Below are 15,704 nucleotides of genomic sequence, written 5' to 3'. Positions count from 1 at the left end.
GCGGGCGGCTCTCACCACAAGAGTGGGCGGTGGCTTGGCCCTCATGGAGCAGCTACCGGAGAGCGGGGCTGGTGCAGGTATTCAGATGAGAAAATTCGAGGTGGCGACGAGAAGTGAAAAGTGGCGGTGTTCCTGACTGCTCTTCCTTCTCGCTGCTTCTGTTTTCCTGTTTCTCCGCGCGTAGCGTCTGTACACTTTGATCTTTCCCGCTGGAAGTTTCTCTCCGCCTTTTACTGTGGGCCGTGGTCACCTGAGTACTTTCAGCTCCTGACTAACACAGGGTGGATGGCTAAGTTTCTGCAGCTGTGGGTTCGAGGATACTGAGCCGAGAATACCTGTCGTCCCTCCGTATTAGAATTCTACGCTTCTCCGAGGGTGGCCCAGATGGAGACTCTCCGCTTGGTGAGGGCAGCTAGATTATCCCTACTTTTTTACCGGACGTGGGGCTCTCCCTTCATCCCAGAGTTGAAGTGCTGTGTCGCTGTTTTATGTAGGAAGCCGATACGTTTCTTTAAGTAAGGTTCAAGGCCAGGTGACCCTAAGGTTATGAATTCACATAAGATTCAGACATCTCTCACCGCATTCAAAATAACACAAAAAGTTTTGCATTCTCGCCGTCTTTAAAAGAAATGCCATTGTTTTAATCTCTAATATAATGGGTTTGGGTAAACTCCGGGAGTTGGTGATGGACAGGGAGGCCTGGCGTGCTGTGGTCCATGGGGTCGCTAAGAGTCGGACACGACTGAGCGATTGAACTGAACTGAAATGAAATGAATGGGTTATACAGCGTCAAATATAGAGCATTTCTCGTTGTCATTCTGGAGGTGAGAAAAGCTAGACCTTCGTGCTAGATTTGCTTAAAACTGTCGTCCGTCGTGTGTTCTCTCTGCCCCTGCAGTTTGCTCCAAGTCAAATAGCAGGAAGAACAGCCTTTTTCTGTTTTTTTGTTTTGAAAGTTTCCTATTTCTTTTTTAACATAAGGAATCCACGGCATCAAAGAAAATTAATTTTTTCCAGAATTGAGATGTTGTTCATTGATTTACCTATTGATGTTTAGTGTGTATGTGAACAGTGGGGTTGGTAAATGGCAAATAAATGAATCTGTCCTCTGTCTCATGCCTCTAGCAAGGCAAATTACACAGACAAATAATAGCCTATTATGGTAATGATAAAATAGTTAACACTTACCTCACATTTCTTCTGTGCGCTCATCTAAGTACTTTATTATGCTGCTGCTGCTGCTAAGTCGAGTCAGTCCTGTCCGACTCTTTGCGACTCCATAGATGGCAGCCCACCAGGCTCCTCTGTCCCTGGGATTCTTCAGGCAAGAACACTGGAGTGGGTTGCCATTTTCTTCTCCAGTGCATGAAAGTGAAAAGTGAAAATGAAGTCGCTCCATCATGTCCTACTCTTAGTGACCCCATGGACTGCAGCCTTCCAGGCTGCTCCATCCATGAGATTTTCCAGGCAAGAGGACTGGAGTGGGGTGCCATCGCCTTCTCTGACTTTATTACGAGCCAAGTACTATAGACTATGGGCTTCTCTGGTGGCTCAGTGGTAAAGAACCTGCCTGCCAGTGCAGGAGATGAGGGTTCCACCGCTGCGTGGGGAAGATCCAATGGAGGAGATGGCTGTCCACTCCAGTATTCTTGCCTGGAAAATCCTATGGGTGGAGGAGCCTGGTGGCCTACAGTCCATGTGGTCTCAAAGAGTCAGACATGCTGAGAGTAGAGGGATGTTAAATTATATAATAGAGTAGATGTTGGATATAAGGAAGGGCAGAAATTGGGTGAGAAAGTCTTGCCAGGAGACGTGACATTAGGATTGGGATTTTAAGGACTTATAGGAGTTTATCAGGCAGGACCATCCTTCTAAGTGGTCCCTTAGGGCTTTTCAGTGTAGTCAGAGTATAGGGCAGAGTGGAGTCAGACGAGATTAATGCTGTCTTAGAGCAATGGCGACAGTTCCAATTAATTCAGTTCAAGATTAATTCCAAATGGATTAGATACTTAAATGAATAACAAAAAGAAAACAATAGGTATTAAGATTTTCCTTCCTTAATAAAAATTTAGTCAGTTGTCACACACATTAAAAAAAGAAGACAATAGGAAAAAAATTAGGGAATAATTTAGTGATCTTGTTATATCGGTGGTGGTTTAGTCACTGAGTTGTGTCCAACTCTTGCAACCCCATGGATTGTAGCCTGCCAGGCTCCTCTGTCCTCTGTCCATGGGATTTCCCAGGCAAGAATACTGGAGTGGGTTGCCATTTTCTACTCCAGGGGATTTTCCTGACCCAGGAATTGAAGCCAGGTCTTCTGTATTGCAGTCAGGTTCTTTACCAACTGTGCCAGTAGGGAAGCCTGATCTGTAAGAGAAGAAACTCTGAAATCGTGGAGGAAAAAAGCTGTATTTGACTAAATAGAAATGAAAAGTATTTGTCTACCCAGATTTAGTCTCTGGGACTGTAGTAATGGAAACTCCAACAACAACAAAAAACTCAAGATGATTTCTGGTAAAGGTTATTGCTGCTTAGAAACTAGGGTATATGTAAAAGAAAATGACTCTGAAATATGCTACTGAGGTAGATGGTCAGACTTGGGTGAGGAAGTGACACTTGAGCTATGATTTGAAATGGGGAAGTGGAAGCCACACAGCAGTTTCTAGCAGGAAAAGCTTGTATTGGAGGGATTGAAAGAAGGCTGGTGTTGCTGGAGTATAAGAGGGCACTTAGTAGATGAAGTTTGAGAGGCTGGAAGAGGCCAGCTGGGCACAGATCTCCAAGTAGGAGAGCGATGTGGCCTGATGTACATTCATGAAGACCATTATGATTGCTGTGTGGAAAATGGACTGGAGGGGATGTTGTTGGCTGAATTGTATTCCCCAAAAGGATATGCTGAAGTCTTAACACCTGGAACCTGCAAGTGTGAACTTACTTGGAGATCGGATCTTTGCAGATGTAAAGTTAAGGTCATACTGAGCGAGAGTGGGCCCCGATACAATGTCTAATGTCTTTATAAGAAGAAGGAAATTTGGACAGAGAGGATGGAGGCAGAGATTGGAGTGATGTGTCTACAAACCAACTAAAATTTGCCAGCAACCACCAGTAGTTAGGAGGAGATAGGGACAAATCCTCCCCTAGAGGTTTCAGGGAGATTTTGGCTCTGCTGACAGCTCGATTTCAGACTTCTAACTCCTAGAACTGTGAAGCAGTACCTTTCTGTTGTTTTAAGCTACCAGCTTTGTGGTAGTTTGTATGACAGTCCTAGGAAGCTAATGTAGGGGCTAAGTGTGGCGACAGGGAGACCAGTTAGGAAGCTGTGGAAATGGGGAGTAATAGTCTAGTTTGGAATGTATTTTTTGAGTAGAACATCTTGAATTTCCTGGTGGATTAGATGTGGCATGTTCTTACAGAGATGAATTAATGGTGCTTTGCTGACAAAGGTCCATATAGTCAAAGGTATAGATTTTCCAGTAGTCATGTATGGATGTGAGAGTTGGACCATAGAGAAGGCTGAGTGCCGAAGAATTGACGCTTTTGAACTGTGGTGCTGGAGCAGACTCTTGAGGGTTCCTTGGATAGCAAGGAGATCAAACCAGTCAATCCTAAGTCAACCCTGAATATTCATTGGAAGGACTGATGCTAAAGCTGAAGTGCCAATACTTTGGCCATCTGTTGTGAAGAGCCAACTCATTGGAAAAGACCCTGATGCTGGGAAAGATAGAGGGCAGGAGGAGAAGGAGATGACAGAGGATGAGATGGTTGGATGGCGTCACTGACTCAATGGGCATGAGTTTGAGCAAACTGGGAAATAGTGAAGGACAGGGAAGCCTGGTGTGCTGCAGTCCACGAGGCTGCAAAGGGTCGGATTTGACTGAGCGACTGTTAACTATGTTTTATGAGGAACTAGTGGTGAAGTTTACTGCAACAGGGAAGAAAATAATGTGGACTGATGGGAATCATGTGTTTTGTTTGTTTTACTTTTTTATTTTGAAGTGATTTCAGACTTACATAAAATTTACTTGCAAGAATCAAACCTAGATTCTCCAGTTGGAGTATAATTGATTTACTGGACGTGTTAAGTTTTAGATGTCATCAGTTAGACATCCAAGTAGAGCTAACATGTTGATTAAACCTGAGGCACAGGTGGGGAGGTCAGAGCTGGAGTTATGCATTTTGATGTTATTTGCCTGCGCCTGTGCGCTAAGTTGCTTCAGTCGTGTCTGACTCTTTGTGACTGTATGGACTGTAGCCCACCAGCCTCCTCTATCCTTGGAATTTCCCAGGCAAGAATACTGGAGTGGGTTGCCATTCCTTTTCCCAGGGGATCTGCCTGACCCAAGGATTCAATATGCATCTCTTTTGTCTCCTGCATTGGCAAGAGGATTCTTTACCTCTACCGTCACCTGGGGAGCCCTATATGCACGTAGGTATATTTAAAGCCATAGTGCTGGTTGCAATCCTTCAGGGAAAAAATGAGGATAACAAAAGAAGAGGAGTCATTGCAACATTAGATACTGAACAGCATTGAAGAATTAACAAAATGGACTGGGGAGGCATGCCCAGTAAAGAAAGAAAGTCAGATAACTGAGATATCAAAGAAGTCAAGAGAAAGAGCTGTTCCAGTTAAGTAAATGCTTTGAGGAGTTGTAGATGATGAGGATAAGTAAGTAACCAGTGTATTTGGCAGCATGGTGGAGGGGTAGAGGGGAAAAAAGGCTTGATTGGACTGAAGTGGAGGGCTTGTTTATATGTACATTAAGTTAAAAACATTATGCTTTTGCATTTCAGCAGAGTATATGCCAGTTTCTGAAAGCCTTGGTGCTATTGACATTTTGGGCTGGATAATCCTTGGTTGTGAGGGGCTATCTTGCTTATTGTATGATGTTTAGTAGTATCCCTGGCTTGTGTCCACTAGATGGTAGTAGCAGCCTTACTCCCCTCCCTCTTTGCCAGCCAAGTTGTGACAATCAAAAATGTCTGCAGACATTGCCAGATGTCCCTTGGCAGGCAAGATGGCCCATGGTTGAGAATGTATTTCTGGTTTAGACTTTAAAATGAAAAGCTTGAATATTAATGGCAAAGCTTTAGGCAGTAGCTTACTGAGTGAGAAGATATTTAGTGTCAAGCAGAGGACCTTTCTAGCACTCTAAAAATTTTGCAATGTAGTGAATACCTACTTTGCCTGTAAAGCAAGTGTCCTGTTTGCATTATATCTTTGATGATTCCATAAGACACTTACTCTTACCTTATATTGATGTCATTATTATGCATATTGGTTACCGTAGAGGATTTTGAATATAAATATGTAGAAGATTGTCGTGAATCTGTGTTAACCCCATCATTGCCTAGAAATTATTTTGAAAAAATAGCCAATATTGCTTCGTTTAATAGTCTTGACTTTTTTCATATAAGTATGGTACAGAAAACACAGTCTTAAATTTTATTTAACTTTCTGCTTCATGGATTCCAGCATAATGCCCCTTAATCCGACAAAGCGACCTTTTTCTGCCTGTAAGGAAATTAGTCTTAAAATGGCAATTTTCAGTTAGCCGCAGAATTATAGATCTGGAGAGAGAGCAAGAAACTTGTGCAGTTATTTATCTAATAAATATGGTTTGGAGGCACTGTCCTCGGTTCGAAGGGTGTTATAAAAATGCTATTGTTCAGCTGCTAGGTTGTGTCTGACTCTTGTGACCCCATGGACTATAGCCCATTAGTCTCCTCCATCGAGGTACTATACAGATAAAACGTTGCAAACATTCACAAGAGGAGGTGATTACTTTTAATGAGAGATGGTGTGAATGAAGTGTGGAAACCAATTAAATAGTCTCTGTTTTAACAGGTGACAAGGGGGTCATTTCATGGGAAATGAAATGGGAAATGGATGTTTTAATAGATTCTGCTGATGTAATTCACCGATAGGAAAACCAACCAGATCCTCTCATCATAAAATATGTAAAAAGTAAATTGTGGGAATTCCTTAGCAGTGTAGTGGTTAGGACTCAGTGTCATTCCCAAAGGCCTAGCTTCCATCCTTGTTCAGGGAATTAAGATCCCACAAGCTGTGTGGCACAGCCCAAAAAGTAAAAAATAAAAAAGTAAATTGTAAATGTGTTAAAGATACATATTCGTATGAAGGAATTAGGAGAATATTTGTATAATTAAAGTAGCTGCTGCTAAGTCACTTCAGTCGTGTCCCACTCTGTGCGACCCCAGAGACGGCAGCCCACCAGGCTCCCCCGTCCCTAGGATTCTCCAGGCAAGAACACTGGAGTGGGCTGCCATTTCCTTCTCCAGTGCATGAAAGTGAAAAGTGCTCAGTCGTGTCCGACTCCTAGCGACCCCATGGACTGCAGCCTACCGGGCTCCTCCGTCCGTGGGATTTGCCAGGCGAGGGTTCTGGAGTGGGTTGCCATTGCCTTCTCCAAAGGAGAGTTGAGGTGCTTCCAAAAAAAACTTTGGTAGAGAAAATAGGAATGCTAAATCCCAGGAAGCCTGTAACAATCTACAATTGGTCCAAGTTAAAGACAAAACTATCCAAACAATTTTGAAGTCTAAAGGAAGTTGAAAACTAGTTTGTGAATTTTTGCTCTTGTAAAAAGTTATAAAATGGAGTTTGGTCTCCTTTGCAATGTTCATATTATATTCATTTTTAATATGCAGAAATAGTTGGGTTTTTCTCTCCTACCATGTTCTTCTAGCACAACTGATCAGCAATTTTCTATTTCAGCTATTTTTATAAGTACCTGTTTATCAGCACAGTAAACTCAGGGCTGAACCATATACACACATCTCATAAAAGGAACATTTTAGGATGTGTGTATTCAAGACAATATGTAAGCAACTGTCCCTCTACTTGAAAACTTGTTTCCAAATAAAAATTTTAAAAACATCCCTTTCAGTGTAACAGAACATTACTTAGTAAAATGTCAAGAGCTATGACAATGTATTTTTCTCTTCATGGGAAATCACAAAACAGGTGAACAATCAAGTCCAGGGTGATTATTCTATTTGATAAATACGTCCAGAATTCTGTATAGTAAATAAAGTTTGCATGCAGTTTAAGTATCCTTACGTGACATTTTAAGCAAATAAGCTTTTTGCTTCATAATTAAATGGTGTATAAGAACCCCCTCCTCTTTCTTTAATAGCCATAAGGACCTCTTCCCCAGTTCCAAATAGGAATCATGAAAACCGGGTACTTTCTTAAAGAGTTTTCTGCATATCATACTAAATAACATGCAAAGAGTTCAACAACATTCTTCTTAAAGGTAAGTATTACTCTTTAAATGGGCATGTTAACCACTGAAAAGTCACTCAACTATTCTGATTACACTGCTTCATTTGGTCATTGGTAGTATAAAAGAACTACAGGTTAAACAACAGGCTAGTTTATCCACTGGGTATTGTATATGACAGCAACTGCTTCAAGGCCAAAAACATTTTATGTAATATAATTGTACTGGTTTGGAGTTTCTTTGTCTCTCTCCATGTAGTCCCAGTCAATTAGGGATTCTCTTCTCTTCGTAAGATCAGCAGGCTTGACTGGAAATTTCGACTGGTTGTACACTTCTGAAACAAGGAGATTGTGGCTAAGTGTCTTTCTCATCTTCATAATTCAAACAGTTGTGGCATCAATTTGATATTGTCTATCTTGAAATTCTCTTTCTGTGGTACTAGCTTGTTCTTTAGCCGTTTCTTTCATCTGAATTTGATTGATCTTTATCCTGAACAGTTTGTGCTTGAAATCATCATTACAAATGAAGTTGTCACCATCTTTCGATATCTTTACCTTTTGGATTTTTCGCCAGAACTCTGGCTTTGCCACAGGCCAATGACTGCAATGTTCTCCTTAACTCTCCATCATCTCTTCTAAACTGAACTACTCTCCCTCATTAAACATTAGCAGCACCAGTGTTTGAAAAAGAGAGGCCTGGAGTTCTTTTTTACCCTCTTTAATCTCTGCCTTTAGCACGCAGTGTCCTGGAGTTGATTGCCATTGAAGTTTCTTGCCACTATGTTTTTGCCAAGGTAAAATGTCTTAAAAATCTCCTGAAGTTTTACCATCTCTGGTGGTAAATGAACTTCCATGGGCACATATGTTGGCCAGTAACCCATTGTCAGGATATTCACAGTTAATTCGGTATTCCCAGGTACATTCTGGTTCTGCATATACTGTTTGAACTGAATCATGATGTCTTTAGAAAGTTCCATACCTTTAAACATTCCTTTAAGTTTGCTGGTGAAAGCAGCTGCACGTTCATGTTTAAGTTTGGACAGCACTGATTTTTCAGTTGAAGTAGGGATGATGGTTTTTAGTAAGATAGGAACTCTAGGTGCTGTAAAAGGAAAGATAGACCTGCTATAATAAACTTTGTAAAATTAGTAATTTTTAAAATTAAAAATGTGCAAACCTTTTGGGCTAGTGATTTTATTTTTTGGATTCTCTCATTTAGAAACAAAAATCCTGACACATAAGGATGTATGTATAAAGATAATTCATTGTGGCATTAGCTGTAATGACAGAAATTACCTTTGCATATCTTATTTTCTAATAATAAGGCATGGCTGAATAATTATATGTAAACTCTATACAGCTGAATTAAGTGAGGTGATTAGGAGCAGGGGCTCAAGAGTTAGGCCAGTGAAATTCTGATCCTACCTACTGTATGTGTGACCTTGGGTACATTACTTAACCTCTTCAGAGCTCAGTTTTCTTACCTTTAAAATGGAGAAAATAACAAATGTAAGATGTAAGAACTATTATGAAGATTCATGTTTACTATGTATTCTGTGAATTTAATAGATGTTGTGCCCAGGCACTATTTTAAGCACTTTATAGATATAAATTTATAATTGACTTATTCCTCATAACAACCCCCAAAGTTAGATTTTATTGTTTTCTCATTTTACTGATGAGGAAACTGAATCACAAGAGAGGTTAGTATGTTCTAATACAATTCACACACAGGTATAAAATTATATATCTCTGCCATATTATAAAATATGGCTGAATAAAATTATAAATTTTTTTTCCAGTTGAAATTTTTATGAGAAAGAAATGAGAACTAACCAGATGGGCTTTGAGTTAAAAGTTATCCCAGATCTCTATATTGCTTCTCATGTAGAAATATAAAGGGGAAAATCGATAAAAATAAAGACATTTGCTCAACTTTAACAGCTGGCATGTGGTCTGAGGTTGTTTATCAGTAATTACTCCAGAGACTGTGAGACAGTAATTGCCCTTTTCTGTTACTTTCCAATAATGATCTTTTTTCCCCTCCCAATTCCTCCTTTATATATAATTTACTCTGTGGTAATAAGACTTCAGAAGACTGGGATACACATTTTGGGAAAAATAAATGAAGAGAAAAGCTTTGGCCTTCAGACATTTTTGGTTAAAATGCAGCATGTATACAGGTGACAGAATGCCAGCAAATACACAGATGGGAATATGAATATTGGATGCACTCATTTTTTAGGTACAAGGAAAAAAGGGAGACTGGAAATTTGATTTCATACCAAGCTAGAATGTTTCTTTTTTTCAATCCCATACCTTATACTTTTGTTTATGTTTTTTTTTAAAGGATTTTCTGTTAGAATGAGTTTTTAAAACATAGTGTATACAACACCTGTGTATAAATACTTGTGTAGCATTCTTGCCAAGCCTAGGTATAAGAAACTTACCAAACAGAAAATGTGGCACGTTCTACAAGACAGCTGGCCTAAACATTGAAAAACACTCAATGACCAGGAATAAAAAAAGACTCTTCTAAAATATGTGTATTATTATCTATTATCTGTATACTAAGATGTATACTGTTATCACATCTTAGAAAATAACACTGGTTTCAACTTTCACCATTTATTGGATCCCCCCCATTTAGGATCCAATCAAAGGATCCTTGCATTTAATTGTCTTAAAGTCTGTTTTATTTTTATTTTTAAGAGGTTTTATTGGAGTATAGTTGATTTGCAACTTTGTGTTACTTTCAGATGTCCAACAAAATGAATTTATTATATTCATATATATATATATATACACACACACACACACACACACACTTTTTTATGATCTTTTGCCATATAGGCTATTACAGAGTATTAGCTAGAGTTCCCTGTGCTGTACAGTAAGTTCTTAGTAATTATCTATTTTATATATAGTAGTGTGTATGTCAGACCCAATTTAAAATCTGTTTTAAACTATAACAGTTCCCCTTTGCCACTGCTTTTAGAGCTCTCTCTTAAGTTTTTTATATTATTAACGAAATAACTGCTGCCAATCAAAGTTATGACTTGCCATCTATTGTAAGACTCATCTTGATGTCAGAAGTCTGAAAGTGAAATAAATATATTAACACAGTGTGGCAACTTGCCCAAAGTCATAGCACTGGTAAGCAGTGGAACTGGATCTCGAAGCCAAGCAGTCTTGCTCCTGAATCTGTTCTTTTGGCCACTTCTCAGTGCTGCCATTTTGTTTTTAGTGAGTTACTGCATGTGAGGCTATTTTTAGTGCAGTGCCTTCATTACATATTAAGTATGTAATGTGTGTAGCTTTTAATATCATTTTCAGTACTTCCCAGTTTGCTACTACTGTATGTTTATAACATTTGCATTCTGTGACTTTATTCAGTTTTTCTGTGCTTTGTTTATAGGTTGATTCTCAAACTTCACAATATTGTTTATGCAAGTACCATTCACTATAAAATCCAGAGGTGTAATTTGAACTGCAGAGAAGGAAATGTAATTGTGTCAGTCCTCTACCCTTTAAAATGTCACGTTAGCTCTCTAAAATAAGCACCATCTTTGCTAAGTGAGTCCATTTTGTTCTTGAAGATATATTTTGAGCTCTGAAACACTTTTGTTCTAATTACACTAGTTGCTTTTCAAATCTGATGCATATTTATCTATTACCTATCTATCTATCTCTCTATCTGTATTTTTTCCTGTAACTCTCCTGGATTAAATCTACTGTTTTATGTTATTCCATGTCATCCTTATTTCACATTTCTCTCCCACCTTGTTGGGGTATAAATAATTACAAGTAATTTTTTCAAGGAAATGATATAAAGTAGATATTTTAATTTTCACAGGTATATCTGAAAATGCATTCGTCTTGCCTTCTCAGTTAATAGTTTGGGAATAGAATTCATAGTTCAATCATTTTGTTTTGCTTGAAACTTTGAAGACATCATTCCTTTGCAGTTTACTATCTAATATATCTGATGAGAATCTCAAAGGTAGTCTGATTCTCCTTCTTTGCAACTAATATTCCTTTTCCTCTGGAATATTTTATTGAACTCTTTTTATCATTGGTTTTATGATGTTTTATGAGAGTATTTCTTTCTAGCTGTGGATCTTTTTTTCACTTATCCTTCGTTGCACCCCTTGAGTCCTGTTTGTTCACTTCTGGGAAATTTTTTAATATTATTTCTTCAATTATGTTTTCCTTGGGCTTCCCTGGTAGCTCAGCAGGTAAAGAATCAGCCTGCATTGCAGAAGACCTGGGTTCGATCCCTGGGTTGGGAAGATCCCCTGGAGAAGGGAAAGGCTAACCACTCCGGTATTCTGGCTTGAGAATCCCATGGACAGAGGAAGGTTCCATGGGGTCGCAAAGAGTCGGACAGGACTGAGTGACTTTCACTTTCACTTTCCATTTTCTCTTTTCTATTCAGAATACCATTTGGATAGATTCTTCCAAGTAGAAAAAAGACAAAGAAAAAAAATGAGGTAATATGGAAGATCAGTTCAAGAGATCAGTTTCCTTTGACTGTCAGTTCTCTTCTTTGAATATCTTTTGTCAGTGTTTTTTTTTTTTTTTCCTGTTTCCATAGTTTCTTTCCAATTGCTCATTTTTAATAGATGCAGCCTCTTCATGAATTTCTTTGAGGATAACACTTACAAATTTTAAACATTTATAAGTTTAAAAGCTCTGCTTCCTTAAGGTGAGTTGATTGCTATTATCCTTTTGTGCTTTTGCCATTCCTCAAAAATTTAAAAAAAACACGATTTTTGAGCTCTTTGTAAGTGTGCAGAGTATCAACTGTTGGGCCTCACTTTATGGTGAAATGAAGAAAAAAAGCTCTTCTTCTTCCTCCCTGTGCCCAAATGAAGAAGGCTTTATTGTGGAACATGAAGGGGTTCTGATGCTTTCAGGGTAGATGGTTTAAAAAAAAAAGAAAAGCTGTGTTTTAAGCCTGACACTAGCTTTGTTGCTGCTAGCTTCTGTGTGTAAGGGAAAGAGATACAAGGTTTGGTGTGTCCATCTCATATGGGTGTTTGAATTATCCTGAGCTCGTCCTGCAGCCCCCTTCTGCTGTCTCCAGGTCTGGCTCTTCCTAAGACTGTTGGAAGGAAAGGCTGCTGAGTGGCTGCAGCTTCCTCATGCGTGTGCGTCATGCCTGTGCAGCTGCACGTCGGTTCTAGACTGCGGTTTTCTCCGTCCTTGCTTCACCCTCGATATAATCCCACCTGCTTTTCTGTTTCCGGAATGCTTGCATGCACTTCAGTGGGACTCTGATAGGAAGTGAAAGAAAATGCACATAAGCTTAGTTTGTCTTATATAAAGTAGGTAATTGATAGGTATTTGTTGAATAAATCAATCAGTGTTATTGAGAAAAATTGGGCAAAACATACTTCTTTTTAGATTAAAAGAAGACTTACGACCTTAGAATACAGGTACTTAAATGAATCCTTATTTATTTATTTGGCTGTGCCCGGTCTTAGTTTCGGCAAGTAGGATCTTTGATCTTCCTTTTGGCATGTGAGATCTTTTATTGTGGTGTGCTGACGCTTTTTGCATCATAGGGAATCTAGTTCCTTGACCAGGGATCGAACCTGGATCCCCTGCATTGGGAGCTTGGAGTCTTAGCCACTAGACCACCAGGGAAGCCCCAAATAAATCCTTTTAATTCTTTTAACTTAATCCTGTTTCAGGAAAGAATCTCATTGGGGTTAAAACTTACCAGGGGGGTAAAAAAAAAGGAACTCACTTTTTCCCCCTACCAGAATTAAAGGGCTTAATTCCATTTTGTTCCTTTTTAGTGCTCAGCACAGTGCTTAGCATGTTCTAGTAATCAGTGACAGTTAATATGTTCTTTTAACTTAAACTCTTTTTATCTCCCATTGGGGATTAACATGTGTAAAGTACTTAGAGTAGATTTTGGCATTTGCAGTAAGTGTTCCGTAAGTGTTAGCTACTATTCTTTGATACATGAACAGCTTTTTTTTTTTTTTCTGTGAAGCTTTCTCTGATCTTTTTTTTTTTCTTTCTCTGATCTTGTTAGTTTGAGTTAACAGTTTATCTGTCTCTATTTTGCTTATATTTTATGTCCCAGTCTTTATGGTGAGTAACATTGATTTGCTTGCTTGTGCATCTCTCTAGCAAATGTGCTTCTTGATAGCTGGGAGCTATCTTTTTCTTTTTGTATTAATTTACTTTTTATTTTTGGCTGTGCTGGGTCTTGGTTGCTCGGCAAAGGTTTTTTTCTAGTTGAGGCCAACATCTGGGGACTACTGTTTGTTTCAGTGCGAGGGCTTCTCATTGAGGTGGCTTCTCTTATTGTGGAGCACGGACTCTAGGTGCACAGACTTCAGCAGTTGTGGTTCTTGGGCTCAGTCGTTGCAGCTCGAGGGCTCAATAGTTGTGGCATATGAGCTGAGTTGCCCATGGCATGTGGGATCTTCCAGGACCAGGGACCTCACCTGTGTCCCCTGAATTGGCAGGGTAATTCTTAACCATGGTGCTACCAGGGAAGTCCTGAGCTATATTATTTATCCAGGTGGTGTTGGTATGTAAGTTATTGTTTGCCACATACCATTAGTCCCTCTTTTCTGCTGGGTTTTAATGATTGAGGAGGGTGGTGTGACTGGAGCATGGAGAGTGTGTACTAGTAGGAAGTGAAATGTGACAAATATGTTGACACTAGATTGTAAGTAGGTGAATACCAGATTAAAGAATTTGAGCTTTACTTTGTATGCTCTGGGAGGCATTTTCATTACTGACTAGATTAGTTCCATATTTTAGAAAAATAATTGTGAGTGCAGAGTACAGAATGCAGTGGAAAGAAGACATAAGATTAGAGGCAAGAAGATGTAAGAAACTCTTGCTCTTGCTGTATTATAAGGTTCTTATTTTAGTTTAAGAAATCTTACAGCTCATGCTTGAACGATAGGTCTTAACCAATATGAAACCTTCAAAGTCACATCTCAGATAACTTCAGGGCTTCCTTGCTAACTTTGCTTTGAGTTCTTATTAAGAAATACTATATTTAAGTTTTAATAATGCTAAAATTTAATAGAAACAAGGCACACAACTACAACAGTGAAAGTGCTGTACTCAATATGCCAGCAAATTTGGAAAACTCAGCAGTGGCCACAGGACTGGAAAAGGTCAGTTTTCATTCCAATCCCTAAGAAAGGCAATGCCAAAAAATGTTCAAACTGCTGCTCAATTGCACTCATCTCACGTGCTGGCAGTGTAATGTTCAAAATCCTCCAAGCCAGGCTTCAACAATAGGTAAACTGTGAACTTCCACATGTTCAAGCTGGATTTAGAAAGAGCAGAGGAACCAGAGATCAAATTGCCAACATCCGCTGGATCATTGAAAAAGCAAGAGAGTTCCAGAAAAATATCCACATCTGCTTTATTGACTACACCAAAGCCTTTGACTGTGGATCACAACAAACTGTAGAATATTCTGAAAGAGATGGGAATACCAGGCTACCTTACCTGCCTCCTGAGAGATCTTGTATGCAGGTCAAGAAGCAACAGTTAGAAAAGTCAAGTCTGTCAGTTGTGTCCGACTCTTTGCGACCCCATGGACTGTAGCCTGTCAGGCTCCTCCGTCCATGGGATTTTCCAGGCAAGAGTGCTGGAGTGGATTGCCATTTGAAACAACAAACTGGTTCCAAATTAGGAAAGGAGTACGTCAAGGCTGTATATTGTCACCCTGCTTATTTGACTTATATACAGAGTACATCATGTGAAATGCCGGGCTGGATGAAGGACAAGCTGGAATCAAGATTGTCAGGAGAAATATCAATAACCTCAGATATGCAAATGACACCACCCTTATGGCAGAAAGTGAAGAACAACTAAAGAGCCCCTTGATGAAAGTGAAAGAGGAGAGTGAAAGTTGGCTTAAAACTCAACTTTCAGAAAACTAAGATCATAGCATCCAGTCCCATCACCTCATGGCAAATAGATGGGGAAACAATGGAAACTTTTGCTAACAAAAATAACTTTTGCTCTGCTACTACTGCTAAGTCACTTCAGGCGTGTCCGACTCTGTGCGACCCCATAGACAGCAGCCCACCAGGCTCCCCCGTCCCTGGGATTCTCCAGGCAAGAACACTGGAGTGGGTTGCCATTTCCTTCTCCAGTGCCTGAAAGTGAAAAGGGAAAGTGAAGTCGCTCAGTCGTGTCCGACCCTCAGCGACCCCATGGACTGCAGCCCACCAGGCTCCTCTGTCCATGGGATTTTCCAGGCAAGAGTACTGGAGTGGGATGCTGTTGCCTTCTCCAAACTTTTGCTCTAGATAGCTTATTACCTTTATGATAGATTCTTAGTCACTTGTGGGCTCCAGACCCTAGCTGCCAATTTAGTATTGTTTATCTTATCCATTTAGTTGTGTTTCTCCCCATCGCAGTGGAAATGAATGTTCCTGTTCCTGGGCTTTTTGGATCATGGCTTCCCTGT

At 39.6% G+C, this 15,704-nt stretch overlaps 1 protein-coding gene and 1 pseudogene across 3 annotated transcripts in view; one reads left to right on the top strand and one right to left on the bottom strand.

The window, feature by feature from the left end:
* ASB3 (ankyrin repeat and SOCS box containing 3) overlaps window positions 1–15,704 on the top strand; it is a 107,153-nt gene that overhangs the window by 187 nt on the left and 91,262 nt on the right. The window contains exon 1 of one of the 3 annotated variants that reach the window (XM_018055236.1): window positions 17–77. The exons of 1 other annotated variant lie outside the window; for it this stretch is intronic. The gene's annotated coding sequence lies outside the window, so the exon portion shown is untranslated. Of the gene's footprint in view, window positions 1–16; window positions 78–104; window positions 403–15,704 lie in introns of those variants that run through there. One more of the 3 variants, XM_018055237.1, reaches the window with a different exon arrangement.
* On the bottom strand, window positions 7,428–13,744 carry LOC108637081 (annotated as a pseudogene).

The sequence above is a fragment of the Capra hircus genome, chromosome 11 (genome assembly GCF_001704415.2).
Source record: "Capra hircus breed San Clemente chromosome 11, ASM170441v1, whole genome shotgun sequence".
In the NCBI taxonomy this organism is placed as follows: domain Eukaryota; kingdom Metazoa; phylum Chordata; class Mammalia; order Artiodactyla; family Bovidae; genus Capra; species Capra hircus.
The sequence above is the reverse complement of the archived record's forward strand: the minus strand, read 5'-3'. Positions and strand labels throughout refer to the sequence as shown.